The 14,638-nt window shown below is 43.0% G+C and overlaps 1 protein-coding gene across 2 annotated transcripts in view; it reads left to right on the top strand.

Annotated features, from left to right (window-relative positions):
- HS6ST2 (heparan sulfate 6-O-sulfotransferase 2) overlaps positions 1–14,638 on the top strand; it is a 325,043-nt gene that overhangs the window by 179,438 nt on the left and 130,967 nt on the right. The gene's annotated exons all lie outside the window — the stretch shown is intronic.

Below are 14,638 nucleotides of genomic sequence, written 5' to 3'. Positions count from 1 at the left end.
AGTGAATAGGAGTTCAGTTTTTGAATAATAATTATATGTCACCTGGGGGCATCAGGATTTTAGAGATGCTTAGGTTGGGTATGGCCAAAAAAAGGTTGGGACCCACTGCTCAGGTCCTCAGCAACATTGTCACCCTTCTTTGGACATGCATCACTCTCCCTTTAAGGTGAGATGTGTAGGGTTATTATAGAGAAAGAATTCAGATTTCCTATTATCTATTCCCACTTCTAAAAAAGACTTGAAGGGACTTCCAGTAAAAACTGTCCATTGCCCTAGCTGGTTTTGCTCAATGGATAGAGCATTGGTCTGCGGACTGAAGGGTCCCAGGTTCGATTCCGGCCAAGGGCACATGCCTGGGTTGTGGGCTCGATCCCCAGTAGGGGGTGTGCAGGAGGCAGTCAATCAATGATTCTCTTTCATCATTGATATTTCTATCTCTCTCTCCTTCTCCTTCCACTCTAAAATCAATAAAATATATTTTTAGAAATCTGTCTATTAAGTAATTTGAATGTTAGAAAGAGTTCTGAAACCTTGTAGAAGAAAGGCAAGGGAGAAGAAGAGGTAAAAGGTATTTCCATAAAAAATTAGCGATGGAAGGCATTTCAAACATTTCATGAGCACTGTGAACCACATCCTGGGACTGCCACTAAGAATAGAGAGCCAGGGGAGAACCAAGATGGCGGCATAGGTTAACGCTGGAGTTTGCTGCCTTGAACAACTACTTCAAAAGTGAAACTAAAAAACGGAACGGACATCACCCAGAACCACAGGAACGCTGGCTGAGTGGAAGTCCTACAACTAGGAGGAAAGAGAAATGCATACGGACACTCAGAGGAGTCGCAGTGCTGAAGTCAAATTCTGAGGTGCGGAGTGCGCGGAGTGGGCTGGCGGCGGAGGGCGCGGTTGGCGTTTTCAATCAGGAGGGAGTCGCAGACTCTAAGCTCCAGATACAGGCGAGTCTTTAGGGACCCAGACTCAAACGGGAGAAGCGGGACTGTCTGGCTTCGGTCAGAGCAAGTGCAGCTTTCTCTCCGAGGTTTGCAGTGGGTGCTGGGACTCAGAGAGGCAGAGCCCCTGGGGACAGGACTGAGAGCCACCATAACTGCTCTCTCCGGCCCACCCTGTTGATCCTGTGTGACCCGCCCCGCCCCGCCCAAGCCCTGCACAGAGGCATTTGCCGGATAGCCTCAGGCAAACAAACACCAGATTAGCACCTCCCTAGAGGACAGAAGTTCTCTCACTGCAGACACAGCTGATTCTCATAGCCACTTGGCCTGGAGGTCAAACCCTCCCTGGTATTAGCTACAACAATCAAGGTTTAACTATAAGACTGCGCACAGAGACCACTATGGGGGTGCACCAAGGAAGCATAACAAAATGCGGAGACAAAGAAACAGGACAAAATTGTCAATGGAAGATCTAGAGTTCAGAACCACACTTTTAAGGTCTCTCAAGAACTGTTTAGAAGCTGCCGATAAACTTAATGAGATCTACAAGAAAACTAATGAGACCCTCGATGTTATATTGGGGAACCAACTAGAAATTAAGCATACACGGACTGAAATAATGAATATTATACAGACTCCCAACAGCAGACCAGAGGAGCGCAAGAATCAAGTCAATGATTTGAAATGCGAGGAAGCAAAAAACACCCAACCGGAAAAGCAAAGTGAAAAAAGAATCCAAAAATGCGAGGATAGTGTAAGGAGCCTCTGGGACAGCTTCAAGCGAACCAACATCAGAATTATAGGGGTGCCAGAAGATGAGAGAGAGCAAGATATTGAAAACCTATTTGAAGAAATAATGACAGAAAACTTCCCCCACCTGGTGAAAGAAATGGACTTACAGGTCCAAGAAGCGTGGAGAACCCCAAACAAAAGGAATCCAAAGAGGACCACACCAAGACACATCATAATTAAAATGCCAAGATCAAAAGATAAAGAGAGAATCTTAAAAACAGCAAGAGAAAGAAACTCAATTACCTACAAGGGAATACCCATATGACTGTCAGCTGATTTCTCAACAGAAACTTTGCAGGCCAGAAGGGAGTGGCAAGAAATATTCAAAGTGATGAATACCAAGAACCTACAACCAAGATTACTTTATCCAGCAAAGCTATCATTCAGAATTGAAGGTCAGATAAAGAGCTTCACAGATAAGGAAAAGCTAAAGGAGTTCATCACCACCAAACCAGGATTATATGAAATGCTGAAAGGTATCCTTTAAGAAGAGGAAGAGGAAGAAAAAGGTAAAGATACAAATTATGAACAACAAATATGCATCTATCAACAAGTGAATCTAAGAATCAAGTGAATAAATAATCTGATGAACAGAATGAACTGTTGATTATAATAGAATCAGGGACATAGAAAGGGAATGGACTGACTATTCTTTGGGGGGGAAGGGGTGTGGGAGATGCGGGAAGAGACTGGACAAAAATCGTGCACCTATGGATGAGGACAGTGGGTGGGGAGTGAGGGCGGAGGGTGGGGCGGGAACTGGGAGGAGGGGAGTTATGGGGGGGAGGGAAAGAGGAACAAATGTAATAATCTGAACAATAAAGATTTAATTAAAAAAAAAATAAAAGGATAGAGAGCCGAGTAAAAACATAGTCCCTGCACCCAGCTGCAGTGCCTCAGTGGTTGAGCGTGACTTATGAACCAGGAGGTCACAGTTCGATTCCTGGTCAAGGCACTGCCAGGGTTGTGGGATTGCTCCCCGGTCGTGCAGGAGGAAGCCAGGCACTAATTATCTTTCACCATTGATGTTTCTTTTTTTTAATATATTTTATTGATTTTTCACAGAGAGGAGAGGAGAGGAGAGGGATAGTAAGACACATCGATGAGAGAGAAACATCGATCAGGTGCCTCCTGCACACTCCCCACTGGGGATGTGCCCACAACCAAGGTACATGCCCCTGACTGGAATCGAACCCGGGACCTCTCAGTCCTCAGGCTGACGCTCCATCCACTGAGCCAAACCGGTTAGGGCACCATTGATGTTTCTATCTCTCTCCCTCTCCCTCTCCCTTCCTCTCTAAAATAAATAAAAATATATTTAAAAAGCAAACAAACATAACTCCTGTCCTCAAGGAGCTCAAAATCTAGTAGTATTAGAATGATCACTGCACTTGAGCATTCAAATGACTTTGTATTCAAGCAAAGACAGTAAGTGGAATGTGATGGATTATCTCGTACTTCTTTGATAAATGGAGTTGTGTCTTTTATTCAGAAGAGACAAGCTTTTTAAAAAACTGCTGAATAATAATGATAAATTGTTTTATTTCAATAATAGTCAATATTCTTGAGAGCACAGCATGTTCCAGTTCCTGTGCCAAGAACTTTGCATGCATTTACCCATTTAATCCTAACTAGTGCCCCTCTGATGTATGCATAATTACCCACATTTTACGGATGGGGAAATTAAGGTGAGTTGGAATTAGCACGTGGACTCATATAAGGAGTGATATTTTTAATAGAGGTTTTGCAGAGGATTTAGACCCACTTTTTATAAGTCCAATGCATGCATTGCTGTGCCATTTCTGTGTTCCCTGTCATTTAGCAGGAAGTGGCTATGAATATACTGTCTTCAAAGGCAGTGACTGTAGCCATTGTGTTTTGATATTGCCATTCGGGACCTAACAGTTCAGAAGATGCAATAACTTTCCTCACATGGACCAATTGCGGAGAAACTCCCTTTGTCAAGCAACAGCATGAGCCAAACAAGCACTTCATTATCTGCTTCTACCCACAGGGAAATAGAGATGCTGATGAGAGGATGATTGGCCTGGGAAATCGCAGGGTTTGGGATCCCCACTTTCAGGGTCAAAGAACTTCATGCCCACTTCCAGGATTGGTTTCCCAGAAGGCGCCAGTGCTGGCTGGGCCCCTGCCCTGGTGGGCTCCTGGGGTTTCTTTCTCAGTGGGATCCTATTGGCAACCTCTCCCCTCCCACAGCAGCCTATTGACTTCCGGGCAGCCATTTCCCAGGGCCCCTTTCAGTCTCCAAGAACCACAAGTTCTTTTCACTCTGGGAGTTTGCTGGTGAGGTCGCACCAAGAGGAACAGATGTACTTTCCCTTTGGAGCTCTTTAATCTAGTGAATTATGCTTAGATAGGTGAAGGGTAATTTTCCTTCTTTTCCTGCATCTTTCTGAAAGTTTCTAGGGTCAGTTACCCAGGGCTCTGCAGGCTTCCCAACTCCAAACAGAGGCAAAAGTTATTTCTTTCCCTTTGTTCCTTGTATAAGATACAAGATTCTTAGAAAGTGATTTTTCACTCTTACCGTATCCCATGAAACAGTGCTCTCTTTTTAGTTAAGGTGAATTGAATGCATATCACATCACTCCAAATGGAGTACTTGCAAGTCTTGGTTAGTTACCAAAGTTATATTACTTTATTGATGTGGGTTACAAGTGGAACAGATTGTTAAAAAGGCAGTGCCTTTCTCCTGAGCTTCAAATTCCTTTTCCCTCAGGCGAGAACACTTACAAATGAGGGATGCCCAGGCTTCAAGGGTGAATGACTTATGTGTGCTGAGAGCAAAGTGGAAAAGTGGGCATTTACCAACCCTGCTCTCTTCCATTGAATCAAACAGTTCTCATTCTCCCTCAAACGCATCCCCCCCCCACATACAATTTTTTCTTCACTTTGAGTACATATTCTCCTTCTTTTCTTGCCTCTACTGGCCCCACATCACTGCTTTTGGTTGCCGGTGCTACTGTCTGCTTAACTCTGCTTTTTGTGGTATGTGCCGTTCCTATGAGCTCAGTTTTTACTTAAACTGAGTTTTATGGGCAGAGAGAACTCTCTTCCTCCAGATAGCCATGAGTCGGAGCCAACCTTTTACTCATTAGGTATGTGACCTTGAGCATATTACTTAACTTCTCTGAGCCTCACTCAGGTTCCTCAGTGATTTATAAAGAGAACCTACCTTATAGGCTTGTAATTTAGCATAGTGCCTGGCCCCCTAGTAATCAATAATTACTGGCTATTATCACCCAGCATTGTGATCCCACCTGTTTTTGTTGTTGAGTATTTTGCATTGTCTTGGTTCTCTTTCTTGGCTGCTTAGGACGCAGAGACAGCTTTAACATCACCAAATTATTTGCTCTTTTTTATTGAGGTAACATTCACATAATATAAAACTCACCATTTTAAATTGTACTACTCAGTGGAATTAGGTATACTCTCAATTTTTTGAAATTATCAGCACTACCTAGTTCAAAACATTTTTAGCACCCCAAAGGAAACCCTGTATCCATTAAGCACTCACTCCCCACTCTCACTCCTACCGCACTCCACCCTGGCCAGCTAAATTATTTGCTTTTAAATCTATTTCTTTCAGATGATAAGCCATTCCAAAAATCTGAGGATTTCAGGAAGGTACATTCTACATAGTGAGAGTTTGCCAAAAGTCAATCAGAAATGCATTCCTAAATAGAAGAAATATATCTCTGATATCATAGGACTAACTTACCAGAGAACAGAATGAAAAATCAGAAGCTATGCTCTCACTCTGGTCAACACAAAAATGGTCCCTTTGATGCTTGTCTGTCATACTTCACATTATTTTCTTTGTCTTGTGGAGAAAAGGGGCTTGAAACTTTGAGTGAGGGGAGGGGTAGATTTTCTAAACCCCCTATAAACAAATTATGGGAAAGCCCAGGAAGAAGGTTAGCAGGTCAGCCTCTTTGCATTCCAAGAGAGGAATTTTAGTCTCTTGGGAGGTATGTTCCAGATAACCCTCAGGGAAAATTCGACCCTTTGAAGTTTCTGGTTGTTTCTGCAGCTGCTGAATTCTTCACACCACCCAGGTGCCCTCTAGCTGGCTTCTTTGCAATGGGACAATTTATAGGCTTCCCATACCAGGCTGTATGAGGAGGGGACAGGACTGATAAGTCAGCAGCAGCAGTGCTCAAGTAAGAAATAGGAAGCAGGATACACATTTAAGAAGGTACTTTAGTGAAAATGCTCTTAGAGTTAGCAAATGTCTGTGAAGACCCTGTATGTTGGCCAGTTTGCCTTGAGGAGGTATGGACTTGCTTGAGAAGGCTTTCCTGGGCAAGCTTCTTGGCATAATTTTCTGTCTCTTTCGGGCAGGTTTTATGTTTCTTTGGGGTTAAGATTTCTTCCTTTTTTCTTTTTTTAAAAATTTATTCTAGTCAGGCCTCATTGGTTGCTGTGTTTTATTTTAATGTTGTTTTTAGTTTTATTGGGATATAGTTGACATATAATAAGTTTAACATGTACACTATAATGCTTTAAGATTTTTTTTATCTTCACCTGAGGATATTAGAGTAGAAGGGTGAGAAGAGAGTGGGGTGGGGGGGGGGAGAGAGAGAGAGAGAGAGAGAGAGAGAGAGAGAGAGAGAGAGAGATAGAAAAACATCTATGTGAGAGAAACACATCGATTGGTTGCCTCTCTGACCAGGGTCGGGGATTGAACCTGCAACAGAGGTACGTGCCCTTGACTGGGAATCGAACCCATGACCGTTCGTTCGGTTTGCAGGCAAATGTTCTAACCACTGAACAACCGACCAGGGCATGATTTGATTTTGTTTTTATATTTGTATACATTGTGAAATAGTGCCACAATAAGTTTAGTTAACACCCATCACCTCACATAATTACATTTTTTTCTAGTGATGAAAACCTTTAAGATCTACTCTCTTAGCATCTTTCAAATATATAATACATTATTACCTGTAGTCATCATGATGCACATTATATCCGAATTTATTAATCTCATTACTGGAAGTTTCTACCTTTTGATCACGTTCACCCAGTTTCCTCGCCACCATCCCCACCTCTGGCAACCACCAATCTGATCTTTATTTCTTTGAGCTTGGATTTCTTTAGCTTCCACAAATAAGTGAGTTCTTGCAGTATTTGTCTTTCCTTTTCTGACTTTTGCAAAAGGTAGGATTTTCTTCCTTTTAATGGCTGAATAGTATTCTATTGTGTGTCTGTGTGTATTATATTTTCTTTATTCATTTGTTGATATGGACACATATCATCTTTTATAAGAGCAATTGCTTCCTGGGAAACCATGTACCTGCCGTGGGCAACTTAATTCTAGAACTAGATACATTATGGAGGTCTGTCATTTAAAATGTGCTTCCTCTGTTGGGCTTTGCTCTGTCTGTGATTCTTACACTTTAGCTTGACTCAGAAATGCCAAGCATGCCTGTTCAAAATTGAGATTTTTGGACCTCACTCCTCTAGAATAAGAATCATGGTAGGACCAGAGAAACAACTCTTGAGCAAGCAACACCAATTGATATTGTTGTATTTGGTTTTGGAACTGAACTTGGAGAAACACTGCTCTCAGGAGTCATATGGAAGGAGGCATCAGAATGATATGATTTTTCACAAAAGTTGTATCAGGAAGGGGTAATTGAAAGGGAGTAACCCCGAAGTAGGGCCTGTCATTCATTTCTGTTTCTGCATAGTTCCTACTTTACTAAGAGAGTTTTAACTGAGTGGCCATTATTTTTTATTGAAAATACATTGTGTTATTATAAGACTAATTTTTAATAGTTTTAGTTTTAACTTTCATCCATGAGATTAAATTTGAAAAGTGTTCTTGAAAACCCATATCTAGATTTTAGTAAATACTAGTAGAAATTTCTGAAGGTTTTATGCTCAGAGGTATTTTGTTTTCTCATGTTTGTTCATTTGGGGAAGAATGAATTTTGCCTCCTATTCTCAAGGTAGGAGGTTTAGTGGCGCCCACAGAATTAATCCTTTCTGTTCCTAGAGGAAAGAGCTTAATAAAAATCAGACTGCATTCTGGAAATTGAATGATTTTTTTATGTTGCTGCAGTTAGATGGATTCCTATAAATGTGCCCAAAACAGACTTTTGAATCTCTCTTAAAAGGCAAATATTTCAAACAAGGAGGAAAGTTTCTGAACAGGACAAGCTTTATTTTTGGCCCATGGTATGTTTTTGTCTCAAAGACTTTTAGAATTATCATAAAAACACTGAAGCACTGCCTAATTCTCCTCTTCCTATGACTGGACCTTTATTTAACTTTTCATTTATGGAAAAGAGAAGGAGGAGGGAGGGGGGAGGAAGTGGGAGGAGGAGGGGGAGGAGAGTGGAAGGGAGGGGGAAGGGGAGGGAGACACTAGAGTGGGCCAGCCTTTACCAGGTACTCCCTCCCTTTCTCCCATTTTGCTGTTCAGGATGTCCCCACCCACCTGATTCTGCAGCCTTACCATACCAATACAGCACCCAGCATTTGCCTGAGTGCCACAAACCATGCTTCATCTCTGTTCCCTGGCAGAGAGTGGCCCAGAGAGAAAGTGATTAAGTGATCCTCCTCCCAGCCTGTCTTGGTGCCAGAAATCAAAGGCTTATCCAGTGACTCCATCCATGAGACTTTTGTCTGAAATCCTATAGCAACTCTACATAAGGCTCTGCCCTCTGCTGGCTGTTTCCCAGGGATGCTGGCTTTCTACTGTTCTTTTGCTGGTGACACATTTGAGGTGAATTAAAAAGTCTTCCTCCCTCAGCCTTAGCATCCTGTTCCTATGGGTGAGTTAGACAATTAGTCTCAAAGAGCCCCAGCTGTTAGCACTTCCCAGGGGACACTCCCACTGCTTGTGAAGTGGTTTTCCCCTTTGGTAGTTTTGATTGCTCCTAATGAAGCTGCCTGCTTTATTTGTGATAGACAATGCTGGATTACACATCTATATCCTTACAGCACCTTTGCCCCAAAGGTTTTAAGAGTTTTCTGAGATCACTCTTGAGAGTCTTGGACCCACTGGTATTTTTCTTAGTGTGGGGGAAAAAACTTTCTTGTCTCTATTCTTCTGCTCTGGGGTACTTTGTGTGTTTAGGTAAATGACTCTTTGGCTCTGAAAAGACACACACACACACACACACACACACACACACACGCAAAAGAGAATGGGAGAGCAAGAAGGTAAGAGAGGGAGCAACATGTGGAGCAGATAAAGAGAATGATAGAGGGAGAAAAAGAAAGATCACAACCATGTGTGAGAACAAGACAGCAAGAGGGTGTGGGAGCTGCTAGAGGGATAGACAAAGTGCTCCAAGGCCTCCTTGGAAAATTACTGATTCTAGGCCTGGGGCAGAAAATAGATGAGTCTGGAGCATCTTGTATTGCCAGAATGTAAAGAAGTGCTGAAACAAACAAATAAGCAAACAAACCAGCAAAAAGCAAAACATGCATGAGGATATGGCACCAGAACCAACTGAAAGAGCTCCGAATGGCCAATGCTGGAAATACTTGAGAAACAAAATAAAGTAGTATCTGAGCATAATCCAAAGTATAATATCTGAGCCCATATTGATACAAATAAATGATTAAACATATGGTAAGAGGAGAGAAATCTCCCGTGTAGGAAAATTACAAATAATTTGTGTAGATACTCTTCCCTTAACATGTTAAGCACCCAGACAGTCACCAGTGACTGACGCTATACTTTCTTTCCGGAAGACAAAACAGGCTGGGCACTTAACGTGTTAAGGAGATGGAGCATAAATCTCCACTCTTTGTGAGCTACGCATAGTGACTTCCTTCCAAAGAATACAGTGTGGAAAGGGAAAGAATGGTAACCTTACAGTGAATGAACATGACAGACACTTATCTCAGTCAGGTGATCAAGGACAACACCAATAGTCATAAATCATGTTGATAGTATGTACCCTGTACCCTTCATATAATGAGATGAGAATCACACTTTGCCTCTGTGAGCTTCCATTAATCCATAGTCCCCATCTAATCTTGAGAAAAACATCAGGAAACATTCAGTAGAAGGATATCCTCCAAAATACCTGATCAGTACTCCTCAAAATTGTCAAGGTTATTAAAATTCAGAAGAGTCTGAGAAACTGTCACAGCTAAGAGCAGCCTAAGGAGATGTGACAATTACATGTAATGTGTCATCCTAGAATGGAAGAGAGATCTAAATAAAGCATATACCTTAGCTACTAATAACAATAATATCAGCTCATTAATTGTTAGAAAGGTGTATTACTAATATAGGATGTTAATAATTGGGGAAACTAGGTGGGAGGATATGGGGATTTTCAGTACTATCATCACAAATTTTCTGTAAATCTGAAACTATTCTAAAATATAGACATTTATTTTAGTAACTATTGTGATTACTTAGTGGTTTGAGACCCCCTTACATTTTACACCCAAGGCGAATGCATCACTTGCCTCACCCTAGTCCTGCCCAACTCTCTAAATGCAAAACAGATTCCCAGTGCTATGTTTCCTGGGACAGATCCATACACACTGCCTTCTTGGCCTGAATTCTCTTTATTTGTATATAAATAAAACCATAATACTCTTTCCCCATGAGCTTCTCCTTAGAATAGGCTGAATTACATTCCTTGGCTTATGACAAGGAATAGCTTTAGAAACACTTTAGTGTGTATTTCCAAAAGTTGCAGCCATACAGCCCTGTGGCGAGGACACAGAAACAGGGTATAGTCCGAGAAAGGTTGTCGGTCTGTGCCCAGCTGGCAGGAGCTTCCCTGGAGGCTGCTTAATGCCAGCAAAGAAGGTGTTGCAAAGAGAATAGGCTTTCTTTGCCGTCTGAGTCTGCCCCTCAGATAGAGCTCTAGAAGCCTGGACCTTTGTCTCAGAAGCTCACAAGACCAAAGTAGGTTTTGTCCTTCCTGTTGCTCTGGTTCCTCTTTTCACACCAGTACTGATAAGAGAGGACAAATATCCATTTAAGGCAAAATGTCATAAGTATAGATCTATCCCCCATCTCTCTCTCCCCTACCCTGTTCCTAGGACTGGAGAGGCTGTCAAGCTGTGACAGAAAGCTGGGTAAAGACACTGCTTTCACTTTATTCTCTCAAGTGAAACTGCATCAGTGAAAGCACAATGTTAAGCTGACTTGAGTTTTTCCGGTTTCTGATTTGACTTTTGTGGGACGATTTGTTTTGGGGGAATTAGGATCCAGGAGTAGGTAGCTCTGACACTAACTCATGGGCATCTGTGTAAGAAGATCCTTCAAAGCCAGGTAGTGTGCTTTTCATTGGAATAAGTGGCTGAATCTGATGTCTGTTCTTTAACAGCTCTGCCACTTGGGGGTTATAACAGGGGAAGTGGTAGAAAGTCAATGCCACATACTCCAGCCGGTATCACGTACAAGAACTTTGGCTCTGGCTTCAGACAGATTTGAGTTTGGATCGCAGCTCAAGAATTCCTTACCTGAGACACCTGGGCAAGGTACCTAGCCCCATAAAACCTCAGTTTCTTAATTTATAAAATGGGGAGGCTCAAAGAGTTTCTATAAGGTTAAAGGAGCTCATTGGAACACTGAGCCAATGCTTGGCACAGGAGAGGTGCCTAATGAATGATCTTTGAAGGATCTTCTTACATCATTGCCCAAACTCTGTAGCTTGGGGTTGGGATGGGGGTGGGTCCACTAGAGTACAGACCCTGGAATTACTCTGGAGACATGTTGCAGGAAGCCTGCCAGTTCTACGGGGTATTTCCTTAATGCTGACTAGTAAATGAGAAATGGCTCCAAGAGCAAGATGTTGCCTTTGGGAACATCCTGGAAGAGGCAGCATGGAACATAATCGTTTTCCAAGGTGATATCCCACAGGACCACAGTTTCTTATCCTTCCTCTTCTGGGTCCACAAGAAGGAGGGGAGGGCTCCTTGGTCAAGAAGGGGTTTCCAGAGGAGAGCAGCTAGGGGCTTGCTTCCTCTTTCCCGCCTGTCTCATCAGGCTGCATATTGAATTCTTTGCATTTGGAATGTGTGGGGACCCCTGTCTGGGCTTTGTACTCAGGTTCCTAGGAGCCAGGGGCAGCCCTGGGAACAGGCAGCATCATGCATCTGCCTTCCCAGGTGCAGTCCTGAGAATGTGCTGATGGAGTTTAGTTTTAATAGGAATCATAACTCAAGAGGCCTCCTCTTTAATTTTTTTGATTGTGCAGCTGAAGACTGAGAAGTGGGCCATGGACAGGGGATAGAGCAGCTTTTGCCACAAAAAACAACCCCTCCCTCCTTGTGGGGCACACTGCTTCTAAGGGCTCTTTGGGGGTAGGACGGATGGAGAATGGCAGCTGTCCTCTACCCAGATCTTTCTTTATGTACCCAGAGGTTGAGCTGAGCTATTGTCCTGTGCAGCAAAAGGTTGAAGGTTCGATTCCAGGTCAGGGCACATGTCTAGATTGCAGATTCTATCTACAGTTGGGGCATGCACAGGAGGCATCCGATTGGTATTTCTCTCTTACATCAATGTTTTTCTCTCTCCCTTCCTCTCTCTAAACATATCCTTGGGTGAGGATTTTTTAAAAAAAGAAAGAAACCATTTAGAGTGTTTCCAAAACAAATCCTTGGCCTGTGAAATATCCATCTGCCTTTCTCTACTAGGACCCATGTTCCTGTGATATGTCTCCTTTCCTCTTTCAGATTAGTGTCTGTGTCCTGGACCTTGTCTTCTGGTCAATTCACCACCCCTTGCACAGCTTGCCTAGACTGGTTGCCATGTTCCTAAGGAGCTGAGTAGCAAAATATCATGTAACTTAATGTTTATAGCTTATGATATACTAGAGGTCCATTGCAGGAAGATTCCTGCAAGAATAGGGCTTCCTGTGGCCGGAGCAAAGCAGAGAAGGGAGCAAAACCCGCCAAGGCAGGCTTCCCTCCTGCCTCCGCTGCCCGCTTGCTTCCCTCCCGTCTCCACCACCCCGCTTGCTTCTCTGCAGCTTCACTCCCTTCTGCAGTTCTTGGCTTCCTTCTACGTTGTCTTCAGTCTTCGCGCCGGGCCTGCGTGTGCAAATTAACCGCCATCTTTGTTGGGTTAATTTGCATACTCATCTGATTGGCTGGTGGGCGTAGCGGAGTGACACCAATTTGCATGTTTCTCTTTTATTAGTGTAGATTCTTCCTTCATTGATATGTCTCGAAATTCAAAAGATATGTATTAAGCCTTCAAACACATGTGTGAATACTTAAGCCAAAAGCTTGATGGGTTAATGGTATAATTTTAGGTACCAGATGCACGTTCAGAGTGGTGGTGGGTGGGAATTTGGGGACAGGGGAGTTTTCCTGGGTACTTGTTAAAAATATTTTTGAGAGCTTCATCCCCTTCTGAAGACAATGCTATGCTTGAGTTGGGAGCTACATATATACATGCAAGTTATTCTACCCAATTCCCAGACCCTTGGTCCATCACAGCACAGAAACAAAGTACCAGAGTCAAAGAAACCCCAAACAGATGTCTGTAGATAAAAACAGATAAAAACAAAGCTAGCAGCACTACTGTACAGCCCACATATTGTCCTAGTTTTAAAAATAGATTGTTGTGGCTTGTGGTTATTTGTTCATTCCCTACCCCATTTCCTGTTGGTTTGATACCAACCATGCAAGGTGGCTTGCAGGCTTTCCCTGATGATTGGCAGCTTTCCTTTCTAAAAAATGAAACAAAACAAAACACCTCCTTCAGAACATCAAGCTAATCAACATCTATATCTATTTAGCACCTACCAGGTTCACAGGCTTGTTCCTAGAATTGGGGGAGAATGTTATAAGTACACATGCCCAGATTGAACCTTGCCCAGCCCAGACACAAGGCCCAGTCTTCATAGATTGTGGTGAGAGGCTAGTTGGGAAGAGGCTGTTGACTCCTGCTGTTTTACAGGAAACTTCAAGGAGGGAGTTGGAGAATGTAGCCTCCTAAGCCCCCACCCTGGTTAATTTGCTTTGTTTCTGAAACACACTGACGGGTATCCAACTGGGCCTAGCTCATGTTCAAGACTGTGTGCTAAAACTTCACTAGTTCTTTTCAAAGCCCTTTCCTCCTACCACTGCCAGTTTCCTTGAAAGTTTTGTCAGCTGCTCCGGATAGAATCGCTTCAAATTAAACTGCTTTGTTCCAGGGGATATTTTACAGCCAAGCAACTGTAACTAGTGGCACTCCCCCCACCAAGCTGCTGTGCCTATAGATCTTTAATGCTGCTGAATGACTCTGCCAAGGGTTCCAATTTGCTTTTACCCAGCAAATCGCCCAATTCAAAGTAAATTTACCTAGGTTGCCTTGCTCTCCCTACCCCCCACTCTGTCATTCCTCTTAGGCATGTACCCCATAGTTCAGGGCTGGCAGTCATCTGTCTGCCTAGCAGAAATGCATTATATGGGTCCACCTTAACTGACAAGTGCTTAATATCTGGTTTGTTTAGTTGAGGGAATAATTATTTCTTTTCTTTTCTTTTTTTTTAATCCTCACTGGAGGAGGAGAGTAGAAGAGAGAGGGAAAGACAGAGAGAAGTATCGATGTGAGAAACGCATTGATTGGTTGCCTCCTGCACGAGCCCTGACCAGTGCCCGGGCCGGGGAGGAGCCTGCAACCGAAGTATGTGCCCTTGACCCTGGACCCTTTGGTCCGCGAGCCAACATTCTATCTACTGAGCCAAACTAGCTAGGGTGGGAACAGTTATTTCTATACCAGATTCATGAGGCCAGAATATATTCCTTCCCAAGCCCTAAAAGCAGTAGGTCTGTGGGACCCCATTTCATTTTTAGAATCACCTAATTTTATAGCCATAAAGGACCTCTTTAGGACTTCACTCTGTACACCGCATTTACCACCTCCTCCCCATGCAGTTCAAGTTCCAAAACTTTTTATG

This window comes from Myotis nattereri (assembly GCF_964212035.1).
Source record: "Myotis nattereri genome assembly, chromosome: X".
NCBI classification, from domain to species: Eukaryota; Metazoa; Chordata; class Mammalia; order Chiroptera; family Vespertilionidae; genus Myotis; species Myotis nattereri.
This window is presented reverse-complemented; position numbering and strand designations above follow the sequence as displayed.